The sequence below is a fragment of the Lissotriton vulgaris genome, chromosome 9 (genome assembly GCF_964263255.1).
Source record: "Lissotriton vulgaris chromosome 9, aLisVul1.2, whole genome shotgun sequence".
In the NCBI taxonomy this organism is placed as follows: domain Eukaryota; kingdom Metazoa; phylum Chordata; class Amphibia; order Caudata; family Salamandridae; genus Lissotriton; species Lissotriton vulgaris.
The window spans coordinates 904,734,252-904,752,904 of NC_141697.1; the positions used below are offsets into that span (position 1 = coordinate 904,734,252).

General features: G+C 47.0%; 1 protein-coding gene across 3 annotated transcripts in view; it reads left to right on the forward strand.

Annotated features, from left to right (window-relative positions):
- Positions 1–1,507: 1,507 nt before the first annotated feature.
- The window catches only part of ALKBH6 (alkB homolog 6, nucleotide demethylase), a 91,216-nt gene continuing 74,070 nt past the window's right edge, over positions 1,508–18,653 (forward strand). The window contains exon 1 of one of the 3 annotated variants that reach the window (XM_086938687.1): positions 1,508–1,555. The gene's annotated coding sequence lies outside the window, so the exon portion shown is untranslated. Of the gene's footprint in view, positions 1,556–1,600; positions 1,655–15,383; positions 15,463–18,653 lie in introns of those variants that run through there. The other 2 variants (XM_086938689.1, XM_086938688.1) reach the window with 2 other exon arrangements.

The following is an 18,653-nucleotide window of genomic DNA, read 5'->3' on the forward strand; positions in this document are numbered from 1 at the left end:
AATTCCATAGTGAACACACACCAAAGAGAAGAGGTAACCAAGGGTTAACAGAAGGCTCAGAGGGAGGAACAAGTATGTAAAACCACTCCCAGGGGCGCGTCCCGTGAAGAAATGCTCCGGAGTTCAGTCGGAGCTTGTAGAACAAAGAAGAAGGAGGTAAACCACTCCGAGGAGCGAGTCCCAGGAACAAAAGCTCCGGAGTTCAGTCGAAGCTTGTGGGGCACAGAAACGGCAGAGTGTGAAGCGAGGAGGCAATAAACACTTGCGCTACGCTGGACGTCGACGGTGACCGCGGTGAAGGGAACTCGGTGGCGCGAGCGAAACACTTGCGCTACCCTGGACGTTGACGGTGACAGCGGTGAAGGAAACTCGGCGGCGCGAGCGAAGCCCAGCGGGAGGAAACCACTGAAGCGGCTCCCGCGGGGTGGGGGGGATTGAACAGAGCACGACGCGGGGAACAGCGAGTTAGCACGGGGCGCACTAAGCAAATATAAGCGTCCAGAAAGAGCGCGAGGGGCTAATATGCTAAAATACAAAGCACAAATATCAAATAACAATGTAAAATGAATATAAACAGTACAATAAACCATATCAAGAAAATGGGAGCAAAGGATAAGTCACTTATCTGACTGCGAGCAGCAAGAAAAGAGGAAGCTGTGCAGTCAGATGTGACGTTTTATACTGTACTGTGTTGTGATTGGTTTTCTGATATCGTTTTTTCTTGTTCCCATTGGCCAGTCTGTTTACCTGGGCCCCTCGGAACTGTAGTTTTCACTTATCTTGGCTGCTGTTTAATAAAGCAAGATAAGGAAAAGCATAATAGGAGCCTCCGGTCTTGCCATAAAATTGCATTTATATAGCGCTTACTACTCCTGACGACATCCTATGAGATTGTTCTTCTAGTTGGCAGGTAACTATGTGTCTGCTAGTCCTTTATGCTGCATGCATTAACCATATAGGTTCCAGAAAACTATTTCAACAGCAGCAGCAATTATAATATTTATTATTTCACATTTCAAAGGACTGTTATCTAACTCTTCTCTGTTCTTAATAGAGTTGGGCTCGCTGGGCCTTATTTTATAAGGAAGTTGCGCTTACTTTCTTAAAGCTTGTAGCTTCAGCACCATCACATTCGCCAGTACTCGTTTTTTTGTCGGTTTACCTTAAAGCAATCAAGTCACTATGTCGTAACATACAGACATATCGATATGCCGTAAGGCACTTTTTTTGTAACTAGTGGGGCTTTTTTATCTTTATTTTTTAATAGTACGATTAAAGTGAGATGTTAACTATACTCAATGTTTCAAATGATGTAATATTAGCGAGTAGTTGTGTTCACTAAAAATAGGTGCCACTTTATCATTTTCGATTTGTGTCGTTGGACAGTAAGCTACTTACTGTCTTTTAGAAATGGCGACAGCTGTTACAAGTCAAAGGAACACTTACACTTTTCGTCCGTTTTCTCTCTTAATTTATTGTAGCTTGTGCTGTGATTGGATGGCGCTGTCCCTTTGCCGCGCCTCTTCAAGCGTGAATGTGCTGCTATTGCTAACAGGTACTTCCCAGCACGTATTTACTTGGGAATCACATCGTCTTGGGGGTTACTGTTAATGGAAGTGTGGTGGGGTTCATGGAAGAAACATTACTGTTAAGGGTGAGTTATATGAGAGCGGATGATGCTCTCGAAGGAAACATGACTCTTGCAGTAATCTTCAGCAAGCTTCTGTCCAGACAGTAACGCCCCACCTTACTTTCGGTTCCCCAGGTGTTAGGTAGAAGAAAGTAAGAGCAGAGAGGCTTACTTAAAAAGTAGGTGAGTTAAAGAAGAAAGGATCACTGTAACAGTAAAGTCGCTTGGGAGACTTCCTTTAAGAGTAGGTGAGGTACTGAAGAAAGCGCATGAGATTACTGCACGTTTTGTGGCAATACTGCAGTTGGGATATGGCGTTGCGGCCTGGGCTGACTTGGGAACTGGGTTCGAGTCTCTGCGTTGGCTTAAAATCATATGATTCTGGGCAAATCACTTAATCTACCCGTGTCCCAAAAAAGTATGAATATGACCTTGTGTAACGTAACTGGCGTTCGTAGAAAATTAACACTTTTGGATGGAATTCGAGCTATATAAAACTGCAGAACATATACAACTCAAGATGGTACTTGGTAAAGGTTCAGGGTGATGTGAGGTTAATTAATATCATTACATTCCAACTGTATTTTTTAGAGGGAATCTTTTCAATGCAGAAATGGTGTTATTCTCGGAGTCCTAATCCCAGCAAACTCGTACGGTTAACAAGCCTTCCCATCTAAAATGGATTCTATCCTAGACCAGCTGCAATGCATCACCTACATACATATATTACAGATACCAGAGTACACCCGATGGGCCCAAATTCAACAGAAATTTGGACTAACAAAGCAAGACCTAGTTTGTAAATTCCAATTTCTTAAAAATTACTATCAGCTAATCCATGCTAAAATCGGGACTTGAAACAGTACTGCAAGAGGTTTTTAATGGACCAGATAGCAAACGGACCGGACACCAAAACTCTGTGAGTTCTGAATTAGACATGTTAAGATCAAACACACTATCTTATTCAGCCATGTAGCAAACTATGAAAAGCTACTTCCAAAAGGTCCTTGAGTAATTACAATATGGTATAAAATAAAATGTGTCTTTGACCTTTTTTAGATTTATTTCACCTTCGTGAATATTTTATTGGATTTTATTTAGATTGTAACCCTGACAGGGAGGTATTTTAATAAATTGTGTTTATACCTTTCCAGTTCTATTGTTGTGTGCTTACCTGTTATACTTTGATTACGAATAACAATGTCTTGTGGAGATATATAGTTAGACAGTGCTTGATATTCAAATTTTATTTTATACCATATTGTAATTACTCAAGGACCTTTTGGAAGTAGCTTTGCTCTAGCAAAATTTAGTTCCTGTCAGTATTACTGACCCCATTGAGTTCACTACAAACCACAGGTCTTTCCTTCTTTTCGCAGTACTCTACCCCTACCTGTGTCTAATCACCAGGGGAACCTTCCAGATATTTTGTTGCAAACTATGAAAAAACAGGTGCTGCAACATCAAGAGAAGCAGATCTAATCCCTTGCAGCCACATGAACAGTACGTACCCACTTTGCCATCATATGAAACTCGCTTGCAAAATTACTCAAAAGAATTATTGAGTCGGGAATATTGGAGTAACATTATGCTTTCCAGGTTCCTGTCACTCCCAATCAAATATCTTCAATCAAATTGGAGAAAGAGGTCCATCACTCTTCCAAAATGTAGATTTTGTCATTTCAAAAAATTATCCTTCATGCACCTACTTTTTTTTGCTGCCCACAATTTGGGACTGCTCGTTGCACCCTGCTGAAACCCGTGCTCTTACGGAAAGGAACACATACCTGCAAGGAAGCATTATTTCTCTGTTTTAACTCCGCTGGCATTACGGTGATTGCACGATATGGAAAAGTGTTAAAATTACGTTGAATAGATTTAAAACTTGGAACGTACTCAAACAAAATGACCCTGTCACCTATTTTTATCAAGTACCTTATGTGAGGAAATGCAGTGTATTTTATGGTGTGGTGGTGTGACCTCACCGTGTAACACACTTACTAACCCCTTTGGGGCCAGTAGGTTTCGTCTGATAAACTCTCTAGCTTAACTCCGGGTAGCTGTGGCTCCGAGCAAGGCTTATTCAAAGGAATATGTGTAAAGCATTTAAACAGCACCAAAACACTTGAAGAAATAACTGAGAAACTCACAAAATCCAACACCAGTTGATAAAAATAGAATATTTTATGTACTTTTAGACACCACAATGAAAAACATCCACAAAAGGTTCCGGAGATATAGATTTTGCAAGGTACAGTAAATATGCACTTTTTACTCAACGGCGAACGGGTACTGGCAAATTCAACAAATTTGATAGTTGCAAAGTTTTTGAGCAAAAACTTTGGCTAGTTGTATTGGGGTCGGTTAGAGTTACTTGGACAACTAACTCAGGCAGGGAGCCAGTCTCGGAAACTAGCAAGTTCCTCAGCAATCATTACCTCCAGAGAAGAAGCAGTCTCCAGTCAGGTCCAAACACTTCAGTACCTAATTTAAGCCTGTGGTTTCTGATGCTAGACACCGGCACTTAATTATCAACACTGACACTTATGACAGTCTGCCACAGGGTGACGCTGTCTAACTTAGAGAGGAGCACTACAGCAGTTGTTTATAAATTCAATGTACATTAAACATGACTAATATCAGTCAACCAACCATTCTTATATCTTAGGGTGCCTGGATAGCCTGAATTGTCACACTCGTAGGAATATGATGGTTAGTAGTTGTGTTGTTACTGTCACTAGCATCACTGGCAGGGGCAATGGGTGGTTCAAGCTGCAGTGGCTTCCTGACCAGTGCAATGCCACTTATTATTTTTAATAAATTAAGCACTGAAGTAGTTTATCTCCTTGCCATAGACATCTATGTAAGTGATCCTGATGCAAGGGATAGAGAATGCTGAAGATCTTTTTAGGATGCTGTGAATGTGATTTGGTTGACAGGGGTCTTCTTGCAGCTACTCCTCTGTCCACAGGCGTGCTGATGCTGTTGTTTCCACAGGGTCAACTTCCTTCGAAGCCCTCTTGAGGCTGGCAGAAGTCCAGTTACCACAGGACTAATAGTCCCCTGGTATCATGGTCACAGGAAAATCCTTTCTGAAGTGGTAACTTGCCTTCTGGGTGACCAAGCTGCACTCTGATGACTCTCCCAGGTCCAGCAAACTCTGGTGCAACTTTGAGCATCAGGTCCCGGTCTCTCGTGCTGCACGGCAACACTAAAAGGTGGCTTGAAGATTTGGGCTGCCAACTCGCCCCAGCAGGTTTCTTTAGCTGTTTTGTGCCTGAGATGCGAACAGAAGGTCAGCCTACTGACCCTTGGGGTCTCTATCTTTGGCTGAGCTCTGGAGACGTCTCGTTGAGCAAGACATTGCAGGCACAGTCCCTTCTCATTTGCTAGCCACGAGGCACAGCAGGTGCATTCTGTTGGTGCAACCTCTCTTCACCCGAAAACATGCGTGCACTATGTTCATCCTTCTTCAGTTCTCTTTCCAGTTTTGTCCAGATCTGATTTCTGGGTGATAGGGGTGTCCTTTTTATGCACAGAAAATGGCTCAGGGTAGGACGTGTATGGTATCCAATGAGCTACAAGGTTCCCTCCCTCCTGATAACCAATTCCTGTGAAGGTCAATATCTGGTTTCCCAGAGTGCACTATTCACCCCACTCTCAAGATATCAGAACTCATCTCTCGGTCTTTAGAGCTTAGTAGCACATGTTTAACACAACAGTGGAGAGGCAAAGCGTATCAGTACTACTTTGTGGCTTCAGATGCCATACATTTGAGTCAACATAGATGACAGGAGTAATGGTTGTCCAAACGGTGACGTGATTTTCAAGTGCCTTTATTCTGTTCATAAAATCCACAGCCAAAATCCACAGCCTACGCGTTACGCCCAAACACGGGCTTCTTCAGGGCTGTAAATAATGTATATACACATATCATAAATACAGTGTAAAAACACAGTGTTGAAACACATTCATGAACAATAACTGGTGTTAGACCTAGGGTTATTCTAGACAACAAGTGGGTAACGTGTGCAAAGTGCTAAGGCTGCTCCAAGGAATATGCGTGTAAAGCTTGCGTAACCTTTCAGGAACTCAGAGCCCATCCATACCAAAAATGACACTACACCTTCTTTTTAGAAAAATAAGGTTCGTACTTTATAAAAATAGATTTTGTTCTCTTTGCTTTGTTAGTTCTCTCGTTACATCAGTACATCACCTTTTTAAATTAATGCAGATCAAAACACTTATTACCCTTCCCATTAATAAAGTGAACAATCTTTCCTCTTTGCAGTTCAATCAGGTGAAAACATACAATTAATTCTTCTTGACCTTGTTCTTAAATAAGGCAATACAATACCAGAGTAAGAGGTTCTCTCAAGACTGGGATTTCCTGAAGGATAACCACTTGATACTTTACCCCTATGCGTGCAGGGTCAAGCGCTCTTATTATTCTTGGTATACAATACTTCAATAGTTCACACTGTTGCCTCACTGGAAGAGAATGAGTAAAATTACCATCACACTTTAGTTTAATCCTGTTGACACTCCCTCATTCTAGTAGGGCGACTTGGCAGGGCCAGTATACACTTATGCTGTAATAAGGGATACTGCTACTCCTCCTCTTGAACCGAAAGACCCAGCTCCCTAAGACTGGTACTTTTTAAACTGAGCCCCCCCACTCTCACCTCCAGCACCTCCTCTTACAATTCGTTAAACCCCTGTCACTAGTTCCAGTGAAGACAGTACTTAAGTTTCTTGAGGCAGTTTTTAGTTCAGGTGGGAGGAATAATGCTGCTAACGTTTACTCCCCTCAGAGTTCTGAAGACACTCTGGGAAGCGCTGTCTCTTTAAGCGCCGCCTTCGCCCTCCACCCGATAAAGACCCAGCTTACTTTAACTCCGCTGGTGTCTGTCAGTGCTGAAGAGATTCGGCCTCCCCTCAGAGTCTGGCGGTGGTCGAGCAGCGCTCCTCTTCCTTGGCTCAGATGCACCGGCGGTACCTCTTTCCGCTGCGTTCTCAAGGCGCTGCTCCTCCCTCACTGCTGACGCCGGGGGTCACCTCCGGAAGTTCCGCTCTCGCTGGTGTCGATCCGCCGGTCTCCTTGGTGACGCCGCGGGTCGGCACCTCCCGCCGGGGAACACCTCCGGAAGCCTTCTTCCCTGCTCCGCTCCCGCTGGGGCCGGTCTGCCAAGCTCCCCTTCGTCACCGCACGACCGCTCCTCACGCCGGGGGTCACTGGAGACTCTGCTCTTCACTCCGCTTGGTGAGTGTTCAATCACGCACCCAAAGCCGGCTTCGAAGCTGGAGGGCCGGCTCCACAGCCGATGAAGGGGGGGGTTCTGGAGACTTTGAAGGGTCGGCAGTCCTCACTAAATATTCTTTCTCCCACTGCCAACCTTCAGAGAGGGTTTTCTGTGCACAAGTCTTGTGGTGAGAATTAACAATTTTGGACACAAAGGTTAATCAGGCTTCTGCCAGGTCAGGGTTTGGTCATCACCAGAGGGGTAGTGTCAGAACAGGTGATTGCCGGCCCACGAGTCGATCGTCCACTTGTAGAGCACCGTCCTCCTCTCAATGTTGCCTCTCTCCTTCCCTGGTCACAGGTTTCTCTTCACAAAATGGCCGTGCGGGCCACTGGCCTTTTATAGGTGAGGTCCAGCCGGTGGGAAGGTTCTGGTGAATTCTGGAACCTTCCTAATGTAAGTCAATGGGACAGCTCCTTTAGGGTGGCAGTTGTGACAGTTGGTGGCCACCATTTTAGGTCCCATGTATCTGTCTAATTTTTCATGAGGGTAACTAGGCCTCAGGGAGGTAAGGTAAAACATCCTACCCAAGGAACACCTAGCCCCTCAGACATTGCTGACAACAAAAAAATTCCAGGTGGACACAAAAGAAAAAGATGAAAATAGTGGGAGGCTAAAGGGGACAAAATAAATCATTTCAGTGAAGGGACCCTCAGAATCAGACAGGTCTCACACGGGTCCCCCCCAGCTGAAAGTGGGGAGAACTACCCAATCCCTTGGGAGCTCTCATCACTAAGGCGGAAATACCTAGAGAGACCGTCTGCAGTGGCGTGGTCCACTCCAGGCCGATGTTCCACCCGGAAGTCCATTCCCTGTAGGGAGATGGACCACCTCAACAACTTGGGATTCTCCCCCTTCATCTGCATTAGCCAACGAAGGGCCGGTGGTCAGTCTGAACCAGGAAGTGTGAACCAAAAAGATAGGGACGCAGCTTCTTCAGAGCCCAAACCACCGCAAAGGCCTCCCGCTCTATAGTACTCCACCTCTGTTCCCTGAGTAGTCTCCTGGACAGGAAGACCACGGGTTGATCCAGGCCCTCATCATTCAGTTGCGATAACACTGCCCCAATGCCTTGTTCTGATGCATCTGTTTGGACAATGAACTCTTTTGAAAAATCCGGGGCCCTGAGTATTGGAGCAGTACACAATGCTTGTTTGAGAGTCACAAAGGCTCGCTGACAAGCCTCCGTCCAGACCACCCTTCGAGGTTGTTTCTTGGAAGTAAGTTCCGTGAGGGGTGCCACAATAGTTCCATACCCCTTCACGAAACGGCGGTAATATCCTGTGAGGCCCAGGAAGGCTCGGACCTCTGTCTGGGTCTTGGGGGGCTCCCAGGCCATGATGGCCTCTATCTTTGCCTGGATAGGCTGCACCGTCCCTCTGCCCACCAAGTGGCCCAGGTACACTACCGACCCCTGCCCGATCTGACACTTACTGGCCTTGATGGTCAAGCCAGCTTGTTGCAGGGCCTGGAGAACAGCTTGCAAGTGTTGCAGATGATCCTCCCAGCTTCTACTGAAGACAGCTATGTCATCCAGGTAAGCAGCAGAGAAAGCTTCCATACCAGAGAGGACCTGGTTCACCAGCCGCTGAAACGTTGCAGGGGCGTTCTTAAGCCCAAAGGGCATCACGCAGAACTGGTAGTGACCCTGTGGCGTGGAGAAGGCTGACCTTTCCTTTGCTCCTTCAGTAAGCGAGATCTGCCAGTACCCGGAAGTAAGGTCAAAGGTACTTAAGTATTGGGCAGCTCCCAGCCGGTCAATAAGTTCATCCGCCCTGGGGATCGGATGAGCATCAGTCTTTGTTACTTAGTTCAGCCCTCTGTAATCCACAAAAAACCTTAGTTCAGGTGTGGCGCCCGGTGGGGTAGCTTTCGGTACCAGAACCACCGGACTTGACCAAGGACTACTGGAAGGTTCAATTACTCCCAGCTCCAGCATTTTGGCTACTTCACCATGGATGCTGGCCTTCACCTTGTCTGACAGCCGGTAGATCTTAGACTTCACAGGTGGGCTGTCTCCTGTGTCCACATCATGGGTACACAGGTGGGTCCTTCCCGGGACAAGGGAGAACAGGGAGGAAAATTGCTCCAGGATCTGGCGGCAATCTCTTCGCTGTTCAGGAGTCAGGGATGGTGAGAGAATCACTCCCTCCACCGACCCATCCTTTTCTTGAGACGAGAAAAGATCAGGGAGAGGTTCACTTTCCTCTTCCTCTGCTCCATCGATCACCATCATCAAGACGACCTCGGGCCTCTCATGGTGTGGCTTGAGGCGATTGGCATGAAGCACCCGGTGGGGCTGCCTCGGGGTCTTGAGGTCCACCAAGTATGTGGCCTTCCCCTTTTTCTCCAATACCTCAAAGGGGCCTGTCCAACGATCCTGTAGAGCATTTAGCTCTCCAGGTTCCATCACCCACACTTTCTGTCCAGGCTCCAGTTCCACAGGGTGAGCATTGTGGTCATACCACTCCTTCATTACTGCTTGGCTGGCTTCCAAGTTGTCCGAAGCTTGCTTCCACAACTTGGCCATTTGGCTCCGGAAGGCCAGCATGTAACTCACCACGTCCTGGGGAAGCTTCCTGGGAGTCTTTTCCCAGCTGTCCTTTACCAGGCTGAGAGGTCCCCGTACAGGGTGCCCATACAAAAGTTCGAAGGGGCTGAAGCCCACTCCCTTCTGTGGCACTTCCCTGTAGGAAAACAAGAGACAGGGTAGGAGGACGTCCCATTTCCTCCGCAGGCTCTCAGGCAGACTTCTTATCATGCCTTTCAAGGTCTTGTTAAACCTTTCCACGAGACCATTGGTCTGTGGGTGATAAGGAGTGGTAAACCGGTAGGTAACACCACACTCCTTCCACATGGCCCGCATGTAAGCTGACAGGAAGTTGGTCCCCCTGTCGGACAAAACTTCCTTGGGGAAATCCACTCGGGTGAAGATCCCCATCAGGGCCTTTGCCACTGCAGGTGCAGTGATGGTCCTCAGAGGAATGGCCTCTGGGTACCTTGTGGCATGATCCACTAGAACCAGGATAAACCTGTGACCAGCTGAAGTGGGTGGATCTAATGGCCCTACGATGTCGATGCCCACCCTTTCAAAGGGGGTGCTAACGACGGGGAGTGGTTCCAGGGGAGCTTTCAGCTTCACCCCTGTTTTCCCACTGGCTTGGCAAGTCACACACGTCCGACAGTAGGTATCAGACGCCACTCTCATCCGAGGCCAGTAAAAGTGGGGAACAAGCCGGGCAAAGGTCTTGTCCTGCCCTAGATGACCTGCCAAGGGTATCTCATGAGCCAGTTCCAGAAGGAAGGCTATAAAACATTGTGGGACCACCAAGGCTCTGGATGTACCATGTCCGGGGGCCTTTGATTCACTGTAGAGGAGTCCATCCTCCCAGTAAATCTGGTAGTTCCCTACAACGTTCCCTGCTGCCTGGGCTTTGGCCTGTTGCCGCAGCCCTTCAAGAGTAGGACACTCCTCCTGAGCTTTGCAGAATTCCTCCCTGGTCGGACCTCCCTCCACATGCCAATCAGCAGGGATGGGTAGGCCTTCCAGTGGAACAACACTCTCCTCAGTGGACTCCAGATCCACCCCTGCCTTCTGTCCTTCTCTTTTCCGGCAGCTGGCTGGGCCATTGTTCCAGGCTCCAGCATAAGCGAACTCCCTCTCCGGGTAGTCGCGGACCTTGTGCTGACACAGGCCCAGTCGGGTGTACCCAGCATCTCAGAATGAGTCCGGTACTCCACCTCCCTCCAAGCATTGTGCTCCATGTCATTTCCCAACAGGCAATCAACAGGCACGGCAGGGCTTACGGCAACTCGAAGTGAACCTGCAACCCCTCCCCACTCAAAGGGAACCTCAGCCACAGGATAGTGGCCCAATCTACTGTCAGCCATCACAGCGGGATGAAGTACATTTGGAATAACCTGCTCTGGAGACACCAGATGACTTCTTACCATAGTCATACTGGCTCCTGTGTCTCTCAGAGCCTCCCCCTTGTAGTGTCCCACACCACCACATTCAAAACAATGGATAACCCTTGGCTGCTGGCTTTGGCCAGGATTAGGGTTTCGGGTGGGTTTGCCTTAGGGATGAATCCTCTGCCCCTCCCTTGAGAACGATTTTGTGGACCTTTTGAGAACTCCCTTCTGTTCTCTCCCCCCTCTTTCTTCTGGGGGGCGCCCTGTCCAGATTTCTGGGAATCCCCTCCTGTCCCCTTCGAGGACACCCGGGTACTAGCCCAGATGTCCGCCTCCTCAGCAAGCTTCCTGGGGCTGGTCAGCTTGCTATCCACCAGGTGTTGTCGGAGCTCGGGAAAACATTTCTCGAGTAGGTGTTCCTTGAGTATGAGGTTATATAAGCCTTCATAATCCCCTACCTCGCTGCCTTTCACCCACCCCTCCAAAGCTTTCTTTGCGTAATCTAGAAAGTCCACCCAATTCTGCGTGCTTAGCTTGTGACTTCCCCTGAATTTTTGTCGGTACTTTTCTGGGGTCAGCCCAAACTTTTTCAGCAACGCCACCTTCATGGTAGGGTAGTGGGTTTGTTCCTCCCGCTCCAGGGCTAACAGTGAGTCCCTGCCAGCAGGCGGCATGTACTTGTACAGCCCACCCCCCCAATGGGTTTCTGCAATCCCATGGGCTCTTAAGGAGACCTCATAGGCAGCTAGCCACTTGGCAATATCATCGCCTGAGGTGTAACTAGCTATGACATCCTTGGGTAGGTAAGGTCTAGATTCTTTGGGGGTTTCTTTTGGTTCGCTGCCACCATTTTTAGGATTGGAGGATCTTATTGTCAAGGCTTGAAGGTCTAGCTCCTTCAGTGTACGTTCATGGGCCAGCCTCCTATCCTCCCTCTGTATGTCCAATCTAGCTAACTCCAATTTCAGTCTCCTTTCCTCCCTCCTATCCTCCAACTCGGCTTCGGTAAGGCTCCTTGCTGAGACACTACTGCCCTCCCTTGAAGGTATTCTGGGACCTGTCAGTAGATTCCCCCCCTCAGTTTGGTACAGCAGGCCTGTCCCAAGGACGGTGCCTTTCTCACTCCCTTCAGTTTCTTGTTCCTCCTCTGTGTGTGCTTCCACCCATGCCCTTATGCTAGTCTGTAACTCGCTTTTCTTGGCACCTTTCTTAACGAACACCCCCTGTCGCTGGCACCACTCTCTAAGTTGGGCCACAGTGTAGGTTTCCATTTCTTCAAGATCCATTTCCATCTTCGGAAAAATGAATTTAGATGGGCACTCAGGAGATAACTTTTAAGGAGAGCAATCTGTAGACAACCTCCACCCACCACCAGGAGTAAATTTGGAAAAAAACAAAAATTTTAATCTTGGAGACCGCTCGGAGAAAACTCCAGATGTATGTCTATGGGGTACTCTAGGTTGCTGGAAGGTATACACAAGCACAGTATGATCCCACCGCTGCAAGCCAATATGTTAGACCTAGGGTTATTCTAGACAACAAGTGGGTAACGTGTGCAAAGTGCTAAGGCTGCTCCAAGGAATATGCGTGTAAAGCTTGCGTAACCTTTCAGGAACTCAGAGCCCATCCATACCAAAAATGACACTACACCTTCTTTTTAGAAAAATAAGGTTCGTACTTTATAAAAATAGATTTTGTTCTCTTTGCTTTGTTAGTTCTCTCGTTACATCAGTACATCACCTTTTTAAATTAATGCAGATCAAAACACTTATTACCCTTCACATTAATAAAGTGAACAATCTTTCCTCTTTGCAGTTCAATCAGTTGAAAACATACAATTAATTCTTGTTGACCTTGTTCTTAAATAAGGCAATACAATACCAGAGTAAGAGGTTCTCTCAAGACTGGGATTTCCTGAAGGATAACCACTTGATACTTTACCCCTACGCGTGCAGGGTCAAGCGCTCTTATTATTCTTGGTATACAATACTTCAATAGTTCACACTGTTGCCTCACTGGAAGAGAATGAGTAAAATTACCATCACACTTTAGTTTATTCCTGTTGACACTCCCTCATTCTAGTAGGGCGACTTGGCAGGGCCAGTATACACTTATGCTGTAATAAGGGATACTGCTACTCCTCCTTCTCTTGAACCGAAAGACCCAGCTCCCTAAGACTGGTACTTTTTAAACTGAGCCCCCCCACTCTCTCACCTCCAACACCTCCTCTTACAATTCGTTAAACCCCTGCCACTAGTTCCAGTGAAGACAGTACTTAAGTTTCTTGAGGCAGTTTTTAGTTCAGGTGGGAGGAATAATGCTGCTAACGTTTACTCCCCTCAGAGTTCTGAAGACACTCTGGGAAGCGCTGTCTCTTTAAGCGCCGCCTTCGCCCTCCACCCGATAAAGACCCAGCTTACTTTAACTCCGCTGGTGTCTGTCAGTGCTGAAGAGATTCAGCCTCCCCTCAGAGTCTGGCGGTGGTCGAGCAGCGCTCCTCTTCCTTGGCTCAGATGCACCGGCGGTACCTCTTTCCGCTGCGTTCCCAAGGCGCTGCTCCTCCCTCACTGCTGACGCCGGGGGTCACCTCCGGAAGTTCCGCTCTCGCTGGTGTCGATCCGCCGGTCTCCTTGGTGACACCGCGGGTCGGCACCTCCCGCCGGGGAACACCTCCGGAAGCCTCTTCGCTGCTCCGCTCCCGCTGGGGCCGGTCTGCCAAGCTCCCCTTCGTCACCGCACGACCGCTCCTCACGCCGGGGGTCACTGGAGACTCTGCTCTTCACTCCGCTTGGTGAGTGTTCAATCACGCACCCAAAGCCGGCTTCGAAGCTGGAGGGCCGGCTCCACAGCCGATGATGGGGGGGGGTTCTGGAGACTTTGAAGGGTCGGCAGTCCTCACTAAATATTCTTCCTCCCACTGCCAACCTTCAGAGAGGGTTTTCGGTGCACAAGTCTTGTGGTGAGAATTAACAATTTTGGACACAAAGGTTAATCAGGCTTCTGCCAGGTCAGGGTTTGGTCATCACCAGAGGGGTAGTGTCAGAACAGGTGATTGCCGGCCCACGAGTCGATCGTCCACTTGTAGAGCACCGTCCTCCTCTCAATGTTGCCTCTCTCCTTCCCTGGTCACAGGTTTCTCTTCACAAAATGGCCGTGCTGGCCACTGGCCTTTTATAGGTGAGGTCCAGCCGGTGGGAAGGTTCTGGTGAGTTCTGGAACCTTCCTAATGTAAGTCAATGGGACAGCTCCTTTAGGGTGGCAGTTGTGACAGTTGGTGGCCACCATTTTAGGTCCCATGTATCTGTCTAATTTTTCATGAGGGTAACTAGGCCTCAGGGAGGTAAGGTAAAACATCCTACCCAAGGAACACCTAGCCCCTCAGACATTGCTGACAACAAAATAATTCCAGGTGGACACAAAAGAAAAAGATGAAAATAGTGGGAGGCTAAAGGGGACAGAATAAATCATTTCAGTGAAGGGACCCTCAGAATCAGACAGGTCTCACAACTGGTTACAAAACAAAATGCGAAACGTTGCATATTTGTTTATAAAAAAATCTTATTAAAAATGTCAGTGGCAGGCCTCCTGGGAGTCACACATTTGTTTCCCTAGGAAGGGCAGAAAGCTGTCTGGAGGACAGACCCTGTGTACAACTGTAAATGGGCATTTGAAACCTTGGGCAACAAAAGTGGCAACTTAAAAATTGCTCATTGCCTACCAACAACATTAAGTTTGATTTAACCATTACATCGGCTTTAATACACTGATTTTTTTTATATCTTACAGTACCAGTTTTAGTAGTCAGAAGCAGAAATTAAAGTGGCTCTGATATCAGCCTTTAACTCTGTAATTGCCAATGGGACTACTAGCCTTTGTTCTGCAACAATGGGTTATATGCTCTTACTGAATGAAAGGTATTGGTTGGAGTCGCAAAAGATTTGGACCCACTGTACTCTAAATAGAGTTTAGGTGGGGATCCATATGTTGGATCATAATGCCCTCACACACCCTTGCAGGTGTCATGCATCATCACAGTGCCCGGTGGAAAAAAAACACGTTACCTACACACGCCTTATTTTTGGAAGGTGAGCTAACAACACTTACATGTTCGACCCTGCCTGCACAATTCGAAGTATAGAACGACTTGAGGGCCCCCAGATGGATTGTGGATAACGGTGACTCGGAGGCCATGCCCTATGATTGTACCTCATGGTTAGGGCCCTCCAGCCATCATTTTAAACCTAAATAATATAACCTCCAATCCATCTCTATAGAGTCTTTTTAATTCAAACCACCATACAACCTTTACATACACAACAAGATACCCCAATGGACACACTTAGAAAAACAGCACAGCATTATCGCGAAAGCTGTACTAGTAGGTGACTACCTTTACTCAATGACGTAATAGCAGACCTAACCTGACTACAAGGGGAAATCATTTTGCTATGTAAGCGGAGTAGTAACAGGCTACAACGCAATAACATGTTCGATTCAGTTTGTTTGTACATTGGATGTTGTTTTTATCTCCCCAATACCAGTTCACACACAGGAGCAACGCCTTGTGCGTGGATCCACCGGGCACTGTTGAAGCCTGGGGACCATAACTAGTGGGTGAGTCCTATATGCAAATGTATCTTCTGCCAAAACCTTTATAATTCTTGTTCTTCCACAGGGGCAATAGTCACCATAGCTCACTGCAGACAATCACCACAGCGTTTTTAATATGTATCTGTCATGTAATTGACCTGCACACGCCTTGGGCGTCCATACACGTTTCAGATTTAGTATTTTTTGGAGTCACTATGAGACATTAAGGAAATATGTGATCTAGCACTACATCACATCTCCTTTAACTCTTTCTTTCTCCTCCAATAGGTAGATCCAGGCAGGTTAAAGGTAATTTTTGGGTATAAAATGTTACCCGAGTGTGCAATACTTTATGCCTCCAACCAGAATTTGTAGATAGCTTTTTTCTTAGGTCCTGAAGAATCGCAGGGTTACTACACCATTAGCGAGAAACATGTTGACCGATGTATTTTAAACAAGGACACCAACACACAAGGATACTCCTCAGGCGAGTGCCTTGTACACCCTTTTAATTAGGACAGGAGACCCCCAGAATAAAATGTGTCCTTCTAGGTACTCACAGTCCTATTTTACACCACAACACTGCGTCTACACAGTCCAGGCCCCATACCCGCACTTCACCATACGGCAGTTGGATAGAAGATCTCCGCCAATGTGCCTCTTTTTAGGGAGCCCGTTGGGTATTGCACCGCCGACCCAACGAGGAGCAGCCCAGATGATGAAGCATGACACCTGCAAGGGTGTATGAGGGCATTATGATTCAACATATGTATCCCCACCTAAACTCTCTTTAGAGTACAGTGGGTCCAAATCTTTTGTGACTCCAACCAATACCTTTCATTCAGGAACAGCATATAACCCATTGTTGCATAATGTTATTTGAGGTCTCCTTTATGCTGGACCTCTCCGCTCTCTCTTGAGTGGAAAGTAGACCACCTGTCCCTCTCTTTGTCGAATACTACTGGCCTTTGCACATCAAAACAAAAAAATAGCGTTTTTACTGTTGGAACATGTCAAAACACATGTTCCATTACTTAATATACAGCACCTTGCCGTAGGGCGCGTTATGATTATCATTAATATTAATAGAAGGTAGGACTTGGCTTCGCCATTACTTTAAATGTCATGACAACGTTGGGTTAGCAGTTTAAAACTACTCTTCCAGTCGGTGGTGGCAGAATAGGATCCATGTTTTACCATGTCCCACTCAGGGGGGCACAACAAGTGTTGCAGTCCCTGAGGGGACACTCTAACTTACAGGCCCAGGGTACCCCTGGTACCATAAACGAGGGACTTACAAGTAAGTTAGGCTATGCCAATTGGGTACAAGCCAGTTAAACATACACCATTTTAAGGCTCAGGGCACATGCACTGAGTCCTGATTAGCAAGGCTCAGGGCATTTCAGAGTCATTACACCAGTACCAAGTAGTCAAAACGGGGGCAAAAAGTGAGGGCAAACCTGCAAAATGTCTCTTTCCTTATGCAACCTCCCCGTCCCAGCTAATACATCCAGGAGAACTTAACCAGACTTTTGGTAGTTCGCAATGATTATTCAGGGTGGAAGGCTGTCAGAAACTGGTTAACCATTACGGGGCCTATTTAGCCTCACATTCTTCTGCTTGGGTCATTCCCTCTTCGGAGCTTACCTACCTCAACTATGACAGGCCTCATCCTAAATTGGACCTTAGCGAGGACTGTGTCGCTGCCAACTTTTTGTCTACCCTTTCACTTGAGACTGCGAGGTGCCACCTTCACCTAGCCTAACCTTAGCCAGGGCAGTATCTAGGTTACCTACAGAGGTTACCCAAAACAGGAGTAACCCCACCATGACCAACAGGGCAGGCGCCTACTTTGCCTCCTAGCAGAGGGTCTGATCCACATGCCAAGACTTGGGCTGCCACAAAGGCAAGCACCCAACAGAGGCTATTTACAGTTGTCAGTGCCAAGAACCACACTCTGAGCGCTTCCCTGACGGATGGATGTTTTTTTTGAGTGGCAATTGTGGATTCTTGGGGCCTTTCTTTTCGGGGGGGGGGGAGGGCTACCACCTTTGGTGCCAGGTACCCTTCTTCCACTCCTCCTGTTAGTTCAGGGTGGATACACTGAATATGAGCAGATGCCTAATACTCCAGTATTTATTTAGGGCCAGGAGAGACACTGCCAGCGCCAGTCTGGGGACCCTCCCCTACTTGGGTAGGTTGCCCATGACTCCCCGCGGCTTCATCTAAGTATGTTAAACAACTAAGAAAGTCCCGATGTTCAGTCTATGAACAGACCTCTTGTATACACCCCTCGTAACTCAAGAAACCAAAATCGATGACAACCACATTATCAAGAGAATATATAATTTTAAACATAGAAAAAAACAACAAGTTCAAGAAAACAGTATTAAAAAATTGAACAATTTATTACATATAATATAATTAAATGTTTGATAACAGCAATGCAGTGCCATACATTAACAGTTTTAAAAAAAATTATAAAAAGTGCCAATACACATAAAGAACGTTTAAGATTACAAATTTCAAAGTTGTCGACGCAGCGTTTCGGTTTATTACATTAGCACCTTCATCAGGACAAGGTTCTTAGGTAGTTTGTTCAGCCTCTCTTTTAAATTGGAGTTTTTTTGTGTGTTCGTAAGGCTTCAATGGATAAAGGCTCTGTTCTTACACTTATGCCACAGTTTCCTTACTTTCAATTTCGGATGCTCTGTGGAGAGGAAGAGACCGAAGGGGGACCACTGTATTGTTTTAAGAGTATCACTATTCTCCAGTTGTGTCTGTGCGTCAGGTGCGAGTCATTCACAGCCACAAGTCAGCGGATGTCCTTAAAACAGGGATATGGAGCCCTCAAAGCAGCGTGACTGGGTTCCTTTTAATTCTACCAGTGCTGTATTTTGGGTTGCGGTCACTCGTTCAATTTACCTTTTCCTCTTAAATCGGCCTCCCTGCTCCCCTCACGGCTCCGGTTTCCTCGTTTGGATAAAAAAAAATACTCCAGTACTTATTTAGGGCCAGGAGAGACACTGCCAGCGCCAGTCTGGGGACCCTCCCCTACTTGGGTAGGTTGCCCATGACTCCCCGCGGCTTCATCTAAGTATGATCATCCCTTCCTACCTTTACCTCTCCTCTGGGGCCTACAACTCCTAACCTTGGGGAAGGAACCCCCAGAGTCCTGGGCAGCCATTCCTTCTGGTTCCAAATAGATCTCTAAT